Source organism: Triticum dicoccoides, chromosome 1A, assembly GCF_002162155.2.
Source record: "Triticum dicoccoides isolate Atlit2015 ecotype Zavitan chromosome 1A, WEW_v2.0, whole genome shotgun sequence".
Classification (NCBI taxonomy): domain Eukaryota; kingdom Viridiplantae; phylum Streptophyta; class Magnoliopsida; order Poales; family Poaceae; genus Triticum; species Triticum dicoccoides.
The window spans coordinates 480,819,088-480,832,903 of NC_041380.1; positions in this window are offsets into that span (position 1 = coordinate 480,819,088).

Sequence of the window (13,816 nt, forward strand, 5' to 3'; positions counted from 1 at the left end):
TCCCCGACCTTCCTTGCGGAGCTCCACCAAAAGATCTCCGCCTCCCTCCTCCCAGTAGTTGTGGGCGGAGATTTTAACCTCATCCGTTCTCCGGACGAGAAGAATAATGATAGGATTAACCTCCCCCGTATGTAGTTGTTCAACGACTGGATCGCGGAGCTAGGCCTCTGGGAGATCGAGCGGACGGGGGCGCGATTCACCTGGACTAACCGCCAGGCCGACCCGACGCGATCCGTCTTGGATCGTGTCCTAGTTTCCCCGGAGTGGGAATTGAGGTGCCCCCTGACCTCGCTCCGGGCGATTACCCGGATTGGGTCTGACCACGTCCCTCTCCTCCTATCCTCTGCGGACGAGCGCCCCCCCTCCCGCCGCGGTTTAGGTTTGAGTCCTTTTGGCTCAAACAGGCCGGCTTTCGGGATGCGGTCTCTGCTCGTTGGACTCTTGCTCGCACCTCTCCCCATCGCTCCATGTCCGCCGTTGACTCGTGGCACTTCTGCGCCAAGCTTGCTCGCCAATTCATGAAGGGCTGGGGCACTAATCTTGGCCGTGACCTCCGCGAGCGTAAAAGATCTCTCCTGTTGGCTATTCAGGCTCTGGACGCCCGGACCGACTCCACCGGGCTCTCCCCAGATGAGTGGATGCTGAGATATGATCTTGAGGATCAACTCTCCTCCATCTACACAGATGAGGAGGCATACTGGAGGTTGTGTGGTACCCAAAGATGGGTGCTCCGCGGCGATGCAAACACTGCATATTTCCAGGCGGTTGCGAATGGCTGAGGCCGGAGAAATTCCATCCACTGCTTGTGGGAGGATGACGCCCCCCTTGTCCGCCCCGCGGCCATTCGGGCTCATGTAGATGACTTCTACAAAGCCCTCTTTACCCCCACCCCTCGGGGTGGCGCTAGTCTCGCCCCCGACATTTGGACGGGGGTGGAGTTGGTTTCCGACGAGGCCAACGGGGCCCTTGTTGCCCCCTTAGCCGAAGAAGAGGTACTCGCGGCCATTAAAGGAATGAACCCCTCCTTGGCCCCGGGTCCGGATGGCTTGCCCGTTACGTTCTTTAAAACGTTCTGGCAGACAGTCAAACCTGAGGTCATGGCCCTCTTCAAGGAGTTCTATTCGGGCTCTATGGACCTTGGTCGCCTCAATTATGGGATCATTACCCTCATCCCAAAGGTTCCGGGCGCCTCTAATATTCGGCAGTTCCGTCCCATCACCATGATTAACGTGATATTCCGGATCCTGGCCAAAGGGTACGCCAATAGGGTGACCCTGCTTGCTAACTCGATCACTCACCCGAACCAATCGGCCTTCATCCAAGGCCGGTTTATTTTAGATGGCGTGTTGGTCTTCCATGAAGTCCTTCACGAAGTTCGGGTGAAAAAACATCGTGATGTCTTCCTGAAGCTGGACTTTCATAAAGCTTATGATACTGTGCACTGGCCTTTCCTTCGGGAAGTGCTGCTGCGTAAGGGCTTTGACGACCGCTGGGTGACTCGCGTGATGCAATTAGTCTCCTGTGGGCGGACCGCGGTGAACATCAACGGCGAGATTGGGCCATACTTCCCCACTCTCTATGGGGTGCGTCAGGGGGACCCGTTCCCGCCGTTCCTGTTCAACATGGTGGTCGATGCTCTGGCCGCCATCCTGGACAAAGCCAAGGGTGCCGGTCATATTCACGGCATTGTCCCCCACCTAGTCGGAGGGGGAGGGGTCTCCCTCCTTCAATACGCGGATGACACCATAATAATGGTTGAAGGTTCTACTCAGGACGTGGCTAACCTGAAGTTCCTCCTCCTGTGCTTCCAGCAGATGTCGGGCCTAACGATCAACTTCGATAAGAGCGAAGTGATGGTTCTTGGTTACCCTCCGGTGGAAGCTCAGGCTATCGCTGACCGACTTAACTGTCGGCTGGGTTCTTTCCCCACGACCTACCTGGGGATCCCCATTAGTGATTCACGCCTCACCGTGGCGGACCTCCGCCCCACGGTGACCCGTATGCAACATCGCGTCGAGCCTTGGAAAGGGCGTTGGCTATCGAAGGCTGCGCGTGTGATTCTCATCAACTCCTCTCTCGCCAGCCTTCTTTGGTACCTCATGAGATTGTATAGCCTCCATGAAACGCTGCACACAGAAATTGCCAAGTACCAATCCAGGTTCTACTGGGCTGGCGAGGATGACAAACAGAAGTACCATATGGTCAGTTGGCCGGACATATGTAAACTCAAGGACCAGGGGGTCTGGGGATTTTCTCCTCCCGACGCATGAACATCGCCCTCCTGACCGGGTGGCTATGGCGTATTGCTAATGGTGATGGAGGGCTTTGGCTCACCATCATCCGGAACAAGTACCTCCGTGGACAGCCTCTGGCTTTTTGTCAGCGTTCGGGCGGATCCCAGTTTTGGCAGGCCGTCATTCAGCTGCTCCCTGTGCTTCACATTGGCACGTCCATCTCGGTTGGGTCTGGGTCCGCGACCTTGCTCTGGTTTGATCGGTGGATCGGCGACACCCCTCTGGCCGCCCGCTTTCCCGAGCTCTTCGCCATTGTTGTTGACCCGCGGGTCTCTGTTGAGACGACCCTTATTGACTTAGGGCGCCTCGCGTTTCGCCGCCCTTTTGGCCCGCCCGAAGTGGCCGCCTGGGATGCCCTCCTCGAGGACATCGCCCTTCTCCCGATGAACGTCACCGACACCCTGGACGCCATCTCTTGGCACCTAGAATCTTCCGGACGCTTCTCTACTAAGTCCCTATACGCGGCCATCGCGCCTTCGCCCGCCCCCGAGCCCTTCAGTTTGATCTGGGATATCCGCCTGCCACTGAAGATTAGGATCTTCCTTTGGCAATGGATCCGTGGATGCCTCCCCTTCGGAGTCGAAGTCCTCAAGCGTAACGGACCTGGAGATGGGCTTTGCCCCCTATGCGGCACGGTGGAGGACGCTAACCACATCTTCTTCGCGTGCTCCACGGCCCAGTTTCTTTGGTCCAGTTTCCGCGAGACGGTTGGTGGACAGTGGTGCAATTCCAATTTCCCCGACCTTCTCGCAGAGATCCATGCCTCCCTCCCCCCTCGCTACCGACATATCTGTTGGCTCTACGTAGGGGTCCTCGCCTGGACGCTGTGGACTGTCCGCAATAAGCTTGTCATCCAAAAGGTTACTCTCAGACGTGCTACTGACGCCATTTTTAAAATGTGTGGGTACCTGCAGCTTTGGCAGCCGCTTAGCCGCCCTCAGGATCGGGACGTCATCAACACCCTCCTCGCCGACCTTCGATCGCTCGCCTTCCGCCTGGCGCCACCGCTTCCGCCGCCCCCCGGAGCCCGACTAGTTGCAGTCATTTATTTCTGTTCTAGGGCTTGTTGAGCTGTGCCCTCAGCATTAACCCTTATGGATCCTGTGTTCTGTATGAACTTGGTGTGTGTGTGTGTGTGTGTGTTTGAACCTCTGTGGATTGTTGGCTTGGACTTGTGCTTTATAATATAAAGCGAGGTGAAAGCCTTTTTCAGTAACCATCTCACCGAACAGGAAAAAAATTGAGTGGAGACCAGTTGCAAACCTCCTCCCGTGCATACCTGATCCGATCTGCCGCCACCTGTCCCTGCTCTCCATCTAACGCTATCCTCTCATCCCCACCTGCACGTACGCTTCTCGGCTCGAGTACCTTGCATCGGCTCCAGGAAACAAACTACACGGCTCGTATCAATCAGTTCCGCGGTAATCGGAGTTTTCATGGCCGAGCGATCGGAGCCTTCTTCTCCACGCGATTGGACTGGTGGGCATGGGATTCCTGGGTCGGCTATGGTCGCACCACGCCAGAACGCCTCGCCGCCCTCTCTCTCCGATGGCTGCATCGGCCCGGAACGAGAGCCATGGCCGTCGCGGGCCGTGCTCCCGCTGCCTGAAGTGTTGCCTCCATCGAGAAGGACGGGAGTCGTCACGCCAGAGTTCGGCCCTGTCGCTGCCTTGGATCATGTAAACCATGCGAATGAGTACGACCGCGGCTCCACCTCGTACAGCCCGCTGTCGACAGTGGCGCCAGAGGAAGCAACATGCGACATAGACTTGCCGCCACCGCACGTAACAGAAGACCAGGAGTATGACACCACCAACATGACTGGAGAAAGAGGCCAGGAGGATGATGTGATCGACACTGGTCGTGGAGCTGATGGAGAGGAGATACAACAGGTATGGTCGTTGCCTGGTTCTTCAAGATTGTCTCTTACAACAACCTCAGCTTGCATGTGTACAGTACATTGTCATGCCAAAAGCTAGAGATCATGAAGTCAAGATAGGATGTTTATCTGTAATGAACAATTTGAGGATGACATATTAATAATTTTGTAAACAATGATTAGCTCATATTTGGCTTGATAGTACAATAGCTTATTCAGAACAAAGTATTCCATCCATGACACACCTAGTCTAAAATAAATGTGTTGTGAAGAAGGACATAATATATATTTTACATTGTAATGTAACTTTAATTCTCAACACTTTCTACTGTAGATGGCTGATAAAGTTGGGTGATCTTTGATCGTTCCCGAAATGGGAAAGTCGTTCGATTCAGAGCAGAAAGCATATGACATGTACAACACGTATGCCGACAAGATTGGGTTTAGTATCAGAAAGAGCCAGACAAAGCGCCGCCAAGATCGAACTATATACCAGAAATATATAGTTTGCAGTAATGAGGGAGAACTAGAAACCGAATCATCAAAGGCCACTACAAGAACAGGTTGCCAGGCTCGTGTTCAATTTAGTGTCAGTAGAGAGGGGATTTGGACAGTGCAAAAGGTTGTAACCGATCACAATCATTATCTTGAACAATCCCAATAAGTCGCACAAGCCGAGATCCCAACGACGTGTTGTAGAAGCGGACAGAGTGCTAATTGGCCAGATACGTGAAGCTGGGATGAAGCCATCTCAGGTGTATGATTTTATGGTAGCATTCTATGGAGGAGTCGACAAAGTGCCATTCTCAAAAATGGATTGCAATAATGAGATTGGTAAGGAAAGGAAGAAGTATTTAGAGTCCAATGATGCAAAAACACTGTTAGAATACTTGAAGAATAAGCAGAGGGAGGATCCAACATTTTTTTATGCGATTCAACTAGATGAGAAGGATGGTCAGATAGCTAATTTTTTTGGGCAGATGGTCAGTCCATTATGGATTACGCATGCTTTGGTGATGCTGTATCATTTGACACCACATTTGATACCAATAAGTTTGAATTGCCTTTCGCTCCAATCCTTAGTGCCAATCATCACAAGCAAACCGTAATATTTGGGGTTGCACTGATATTTAATGAGTCCATTGATTCATTTGCTTGGCTATTTGAGACATTTCTCACGGCAATGTCAGGCAAGCATCCAAGCACAATTTTCACTGATCAAGACAGGGCCATGGACGGAGCAATTGCTTATGTATTTCCAAATACAAGCCATCGGCTTTGCTTGTGGCACATCTATCTTAATGCTGCTAAACATCTTGGGCATGTAATTCATAAGCATCCTGAGAAGTTTCTACCGGATTTTAAGAAATGTGTCTATGAAGACAGATCTGAATGTATCTTCAAGAGGAAGTGGCAAGAATTGTTGGAGTAGTATAACCTTGAGGACAACGAATGGATGGCAAAATTGTATGAATTGAGGGGAAAGTGGGCTGCAATCTATCGTGACTCATTTACAGCTGATATAAACTCGACTCAAAGGAGCGAAGGAATGAATAATGTCTTCAAGAAAAGATTCCGTAGGAAACTTGGTCTTTCCGAACTCCTTGTAGAGTGTGACAAGGTCTCGGCGAGCCTCCCCGAGAATGAGATGGATGAAGATTTTAGTTCGCGTCGAAAGAACCCGGTTACTTATAGCAGTTTACCATTGTTGAAGACCGCGGCTGAATCGTATACAAGTAGGATGTATTCCGAGTTTGAGAAAGAATTTAAAATGCAGTTTACATTCTCTTGTAAACTGCTAACAAATGAAGGGCCAATCTTCACATATATGGTTACACATATGCGCAGCGAGCATGGAGCAACAGTTGTATTCAACAATACAGATATGACTGTTGCATGTTGTTGCAGAAAGTTTGAATCCATAGGTATGTGTACACATTTTTTATTGCAATTGATGTTTAATACAAACTGATAAAATATGAAATGCATATCTGATAGGTTTGTTGTGCAAGCATGCTCTCAAAGTCTTCAACCTGAACGATGTTTTCATTTTGCCATCGCAATATATACTAAATAGATGGACAAAATATGCAAAGAGAGGCTTTTATATTGAGAAGCAAGGAACTGATACGGAAAATTTGAAAACACAAGCGGCCCGTATCTCACGGAAGGCAACATCTGTTGCATTGAAATGTTCGACAGTGAAAGAGCTTCTTGATGATTTGGAGAAAGCCATAGATAAGTTGGACTTGGAAGCAGATAATTCTCTTAGCAAGATGAAAGAAAAATCCAACGAGGTTCCGCTAGTTTCGACTGAGTGTGTTGCAGAGACATTAAAAGGTATTGTATCGTTTAGAGTTCCTCCGATGGTAAAAGGCGCAAAGAGTAAACGATCAAAAATCTCTCTTGAAAGGAAGAATGGAAAGAAAAAGAAAAATTCTAAAACGAAAGGTATTGATCGATTGTACCCAATCTAGCAAAGCTATTATCCAGTATATGTTTCTATAGCCATTTTTATTTTATGTTGGTTTTTATGTCTGAATATAGGAGAAGATCCAAAGAATGCAACAGAAAATAGAGAGGAGCACAATGGTCCAAATGAATTGATCGTAAGACAGGGCTTGTACTCATTATTTTCCTTTCATATTGTACTTAATTTGTTGCTTTAAACTATTTCATCTTCCATGGTGTAGGACCTTAATGCTAGTAGCATTGACGCTATGACAAACTTTGCAAATGATGTTCATTGGCAACCTTCGACCATAGGTTCTTCCTTGATCCAAGGCGGATATGCTACTGCCTCAATGCCAACATTATCAAGTGATGTGTATGGTCAGCCTTTGACCATGGCTTCTCCGTTGATTGAAGGCGGATATGTTAATGCATCCATGCTAACATTCTCAGCAGATGTGTACGGGCAGCCTTCGACCATGCCTGCTCCTTTCGTCCAAGGCGGATTTACAAGTCTTCTACATGGAATTCAACAAGAAGCCACATTTTCCTCGTCCATTAGAAAGTTACATTTCGATAAATAGCAGTTCTGGACCTGTAACGTGTTTTCTGTTTTAACATCTGAGAGTGACATGGTTGAAGTTTGATGATTTTTCATATGCTTTCAAGGATAATTTGCTCTATCATTCTGATGGAGTGCCAAATCATGACAATATGGAACCTTGCTTTGTAATATGTACATGATTATCTATTTATTCTCATAGGGTTGCTTTACTGGAATGCTACTCCTTGGTGTTTAAATTTCAGTCCAATTTGAATCCATTTGCATTCACTTTCCAATCAGGGCTGTATGAGTACAATGAAATGTTCAAATGTAAAATGTGAAATCTTCATGCTTTCAGTTTTGATACATTGCTGTCATCCTTTTCTAACAAAAAGGAGTTGAGGTTCTCTCTTGTAAAAGCTAGCAAGACTTAGCTGTGCTTTCCCGTTTGCAACAAAATCAAGATATGAGCATGTAAAAGATGATATAAAACATCACTTTTTTTTAATTTATAGATGATCGCAAGAATCTATCCTTTTACAGATCAGAAAATTTACAGTCAATATTTCTGAACAATTTACAATAGAGTATCAACATTATTTTCATCATAAGTTTCTGAATCTTGAAATTCACTGAAGAAAGTACGTTCTAACTAAAAGAACATGCTTACTTGCAACCCATTGAGCAGAACATCAGCGAGCATTTTGACATCTTTTCTGACCTCGTAGCAGGCCATGAAAATACAGAAATAATATAGTCTACTTAACACGATCTACTTCATGTTCTCGGTGTCATCGGATTATCCGTTTAACCTTTACTTCTTCCCTCTTCCTACCCCTGCTATCTATCAATCCAACATCACCGTTAGGCCACTCTAAACCTATTTGCAAACCTGAACTATCAGTGCACCAATTATTATTATTTTTCGAGAATGACAGTGCATCAATTATAATTTAGAGAAGTGAAAAAAACTCTGACATCTAAACTGTAGGAGGCTTTGTGCAACACAAACAAGTTGCATGTGATGGTGCCGGCAGCATAGAGCACATAACAATGCACTCCAAGAAACGGACATGAAAAGGGAACCTATTTTTGCTTATTGATAATAGAAATACAGTGTGATATCAAGCAGAGTTGAAATCTGAAAACTATACTCGTTCAACTATTATAAAGTCATGCTCTATGGAGAGAGAATATTACAATTGTGATGCCCATTGACAAGAAAATTGCAATGACCTCAAACTATTATGGAAGGCGCTAGTTCATCAGTCAAAAGCTACTCTTCTTTTGAATCGGGAAAACGAATTCATTCAGTTGTTGGTGAACACAGACATCATATCCGGTGAGCTCATGGCCACGAGAGCACGCCGGCGCCATGCACGCACATACTCGCCAAGCGGGCGCTGCACGCTGTGAGCCAGCAAGGGCGCCTCCATGCCCAACTTCGGTCGTCCACGGCTGCCATCTGATTTGGGTCTTCTGACGCCTGCAGTTTGAGCAGCTCTCCCACGGACGCGCACCACTCGTGGAGTCGTGGGCATAGGTGTCCATGGTGCCTCCTGGTCCACCGTCGCCGCCAATCCGCTCCGCGGGGGCCGCCATCTCGCTCTACCGGCATCGCTCGGCCTTGGCTGTCCGCTGGATGTGGAACAAGATGGGGATTGTGTTCAGTTTCTTGAGCCGATATAGCAGCTTACCGATCGAGCCGAGCACAAGCGCCGGGAGCGACGGAATGAGCCGAAGAAAGGAGCGACACAACGGGCACGAGCGGATGCTTTGGGATGCATTGGTATGATAGGTGGCGGCAGATCAGATCGGGTATGCACGGGAGGAGGTTTGTAGCCGGTCTCCACCCAATTTTTTTCCGACCGAACATTTCTTGTCAAATCTATGATCTCCGATCCCTCATGGCCTCATCATCGAACTTCCACATGCAACATTTTTCACATGTATGCAACATCGTTTGCGACATTTATAACCTCTATTCTTCTAAAAAATCAGACAAAAATGTTACAACCGGCGGCGCGGGCTGGTGGCTGGTGCTGCCCTCTGGGCGTGGTGGCCCTCGGCGTGCCGGCAATTGCTTACATCTTCATGTTGCGGAACCAGCTGTGGGGTCGGGGTGGCGCGTCACATCGACTTCGGTCTTGGCGTACGATAGCGATGTCATTAACGTCATTGGTAGTCTACGTCACCCCGCTCAGAATGCTCCGAGGAGAACTCTAGATCTGGATCTTTCGGATCGGACGATGGCAAAGCCTTCAGTGTCGTTTCCCCTCCTCGGGGCACTGTTTTGGAACAGGTGCTGACACGAGGGGCCAAGAGGTGGAGCGATGTTGCATCTTACCGCATCAACGGCGGCTGGTCTCGGCAACGTGGCTTTATGGAGTCTCGGCGTTGGATGCATGTTGATGGATGCGTGTAGGATGGTGGCACTGTCAGTTGACGTGGTGGCGTCAACGACAGTTGGGCCTGACAAGGTTAATGTGTTGATCCCTTCTAAAGATGGGAAGACGAAAGATGACAACAACATATTCTAGAGCGTGCGCACATCGTGCGTGCTAAGGGTTTGGTAGACCGATTGGTGCTCTCGGCTCACCGTTGGGCGGCTTAGTGAGGCCACCAGATTACCCGGTGTGCGTTGTTGCGAAGTCAAGAAACATCATCAAACTAGTAGGTGTAGTGACATAGATCGTCAGGAAGGTGGTTGTGAGTTGATCCATGGATTTGTTATGCTAGACTCTGTTGAATACTATAGTAAAGATGGTTGTGTGCATCGTTTGATGCGGAAGCCGGGTGTTATCTTCCTTTTTGAAAAAAGGGACAAAAATGTTGAAGCATTTTAAATATTGTCCGCCCTACAAAACAAGATTTGAACATAAAGTGTTTCGCCCCGATTTCCATTAATAGAAACAAAGTGGCCTAGCCAGGCTGGGCCATCGTAGAAGCACACTGCACTAGATTCGTCGAGTTGCCGCCAGCTTCACCAACGCCGCCGTCGAGCGCCGCCTAACGAAGACCTCCACTCAAGCCCTCATCTCCTTCTCCAACCCCAGCGGCCCTCCGAGACCTCCAAACCTTCCCCAACAAACTGCCCCTAAACCGTACCTCCTCCCAGCGTCGCCACCGCATAGGATTTGCCCCGACCACGAGAGGGGTTGGCGTCCAGTGGCGGCTAGGGCTTTGTGATCATCTGCCTGGTCTCCTCTCTCATAAAATGTTTGGTGCATATGTTGTTGCGCTGAAAAAACTTAAATGTTAATATCTAAAAATGTTGTTTTGATATTGTAAACTTGAATAGAACCCTTACTAAAAGAGAGATGTCGTGTGTTTAACTCTATCTTGAGCATTTGAATTCAAAATTTTCAGAAAAAAGTTTTGTTTGCTTGGTATAGGTGTTTATTGTGGGGGGCGAGAAACTCGGTTACCAGGAGGTAATCAAATTACTGCCCAATAACCAGAACCTTCGGCCATCTATGAAGAATGTACCTTTCTTTGTCATAACTTCACACGTGTAATTTTTAGTCATTGTTCTAGAAGGAGGGCAACACATGTTTGTTTGTTTTTTGCGGGGTTAAAAGGGATTTCATAGCTTAAGGTGGAGGAACATCTGAAGGAAATATGCCCTAGAGGCAATAATAAAGTTATTATTTATTTCCTTATATCATGATAAATGTTTATTATTCATGCTAGAATTGTATTAACCGGAAACATAATACATGTGTGAATACATAGACAAACAGAGTGTCACTAGTATGCCTCTACTTGACTAGCTCGTTAATAAAAGATGGTTATGTTTCCTAACCATGAACAAAGAGTTGTTATTTGATTAACGGGATCACATCATTAGGTGAATGATCTGATTGACATGACCCATTCCATTAGCTTAGCACCCGATCGTTTAGTATGTTGCTATTGCTTTCTTCATGACTTATACATGTTCCTATGACTATGAGATTATACAACTCCCATTGGCCGGAGGAACACTTTGTGTGCTACCAAACGTCACAACGTAAATGGGTGATTATAAAGGTGCTCTACAGGTGTCTCCAAAGGTACATGTTGGGTTGGCGTATTTCGAGATTAGGATTTGTCACTCCGATTGTCGGAGAGGTATCTCTGGGCTCTCTCGGTAATGCACATCACATAAGCCTTGCAAGCATTGCAACTAATGAGTTAGTTGTGAGATGATGTATTACTGAACGAGTAAAGAGACTTGCCGGTAACGAGATTGAACTAGGTATGGGATACCGACGATCGAATCTCGGGCAAGTAACATACCGATGACAAAGGGAACAACGTATGTTGTTATGCGGTCTGACCGATAAAAGATCTTCGTAGAATATGTAGGAACCAATATGAGCATCCAGGTTCCGCTATTGGTTATTGACTGGAGACGTGTCTCGATCATGTCTACATTGTTCTCGAACCCGTAGGGTCCGCACGCTTAAGGTTTCGATGACAGTTATATTATGAGTTTATGAGTTTTGATGTACCGAAGTTAATTCGGAGTCCCGGATGTGATCACGGACATAACGAGGAGTCTCGAAATGGTCAAGACATAAAGATTGATATATTGGACGGATATATTCGGACACCGGAAGTGTTCCGGGGAAGTTTCGGATAAAACCGGAGCACCGGGGGTTACCGGAACCCCCCGGGGGGTTAATGGGCCTCATGGGCCTAAAGTGGAGAAGAGGAGGGGCTGCCAGGGCAGGCCGCGCGCCCCCTCTCCCCCTAGTCCGAATTGGACAAGGAGGGAGGGGTGGCGCCCCCCCTTTTTCTTCTTTCCTTCCCCCTCTCCTACTTGGACAAGGAAAGGGAGGGGAGTCCTACTCCCGGTAGGAGTAGGACTCCTCCTGCGCGCCTCCTACTAGGGCCGGCCGCACCCCCCTTGGATCCTTTATATACGGAGGCAAGGGGCACCCTAGACACACAAGTTGATCCACGTGATCATATTCTTAGCCGTGTGCGGTGCCCCCTTCCACCATAGTCCTCGATAATATTGTAGCGGTGCTTAGGCGAAGCCCTGCGACGGTAGTACATCAAGATCGTCACCACGCCGTCGTGCTGACGGAACTCTTCCCGGACACTTTGCTGGATCGGAGTCCGGGGATCGTCATCAAGCTGAACGTGTGCTAGAACTCGGAGGTGCCGTAGTTTCGGTGCTTTATCGGTCGGGCCGTGGAGACGTACGACTACATCAACCAAGTTAACGCTTCTGTTGTCGATCTACAAGGGTACGTAGATCACACTCTCCCCCTCTCGTTGCTATGCATCACCATGATCTTGCGTGTGCGTAGGAATTTTTTTGAAATTACTACGAAACCCAACAGTGGTATCAGAGCTTAGGTTTTATATGTTGATGTTATATGCACGAGTAGAACACAAGTGAGTTGTGGGCGATATAAGTCATACTGCTTACCAGCATGTCATACTTTGGTTCGGTGGTATTGTTGGACGAAGCGGCTCGGACCGACATTACGCGTACGCTTACGCGAGACCGGTTCTCCCGACGTGCTTTGCACATAGGTGGCTTGCGGGTGACAGTTTCTCCAACTTTAGTTGAACTGAGTGTGGCTACGCCCGGTCCTTGCGAAGATTAAAATAGCACCAACTTGACAAACTATCATTGTGGTTTTGATGCGTAGGTAAGATTGGTTCTTGCTTAAGCCCGTAGCAGCCACGTAAAACTTGCAACAACAAAGTAGAGGACGTCTAACTTGTTTTTGCAGGGCATGTTGTGATGTGATATGGTCAAGAAATGATGCTAAATTTTATTGTATGAGATGATCATGTTTTGTAACCGAGTTATCGGCAACTGGCAGGAGCCATATGGTTGTCGCTTTATTGTATGCAATGCAATCGCGCTGTAATGCTTTACTTTATCACTAAGCGGTAGCGATAGTCGTGGAAGCATAAGATTGGCGAGAGGACAACGATGCTATGATGGAGATCAAGGTGTCACGCCGGTGACGATGGTGATCACGATGGTGCTTCGAAGATGGAGATCACAAGCACAAGAGGATGATGGCCATATCATATCACTTATATTGATTGCATGTGATGTTTATCTTTTATGCATCTTATCTTGCTTTGATTGACGGTAGCATTATAAGATGATCTCTCACTAATTATCAAGAAGTGTTCTCCCTGAGTATGCACCGTTGCGAAAGTTCTTCGTGCTGAGACACCACGTGATGATCGGGTGTGATAGGCTCTACGTTCAAATACAACGGGTGCAAAACAGTTGCACATGTGGAATACTCAGGTTATACTTGACGAGCCAAGCATATACAGATATGGCCTCGAAACACGGAGACCGAAAGGTCGAGCGTGAATCATATAGTAGATATGATCAACATAGTGATGTTCACCAATGAAACTACTCCATCTCACGTGATGATCGGACATGGTTTAGTTGATTTGGATCACGTAATCACTTAGAGGATTAGAGGGATGTCTATCTAAGTGGGAGTTCTTTAAGTAAATTAATTGAACCTAAATTTATCATGAAACTTAGTACCTGATAGTATCTTGCTTGTTTATGCTTGATTGTAGATAGATGGCTCGTGCTGTTGTTCCGTTGAATTTTAATGCGTTCCTTGAGAAAGCAAAGTTGAAAGATGATGGTAGAAATTACACAGA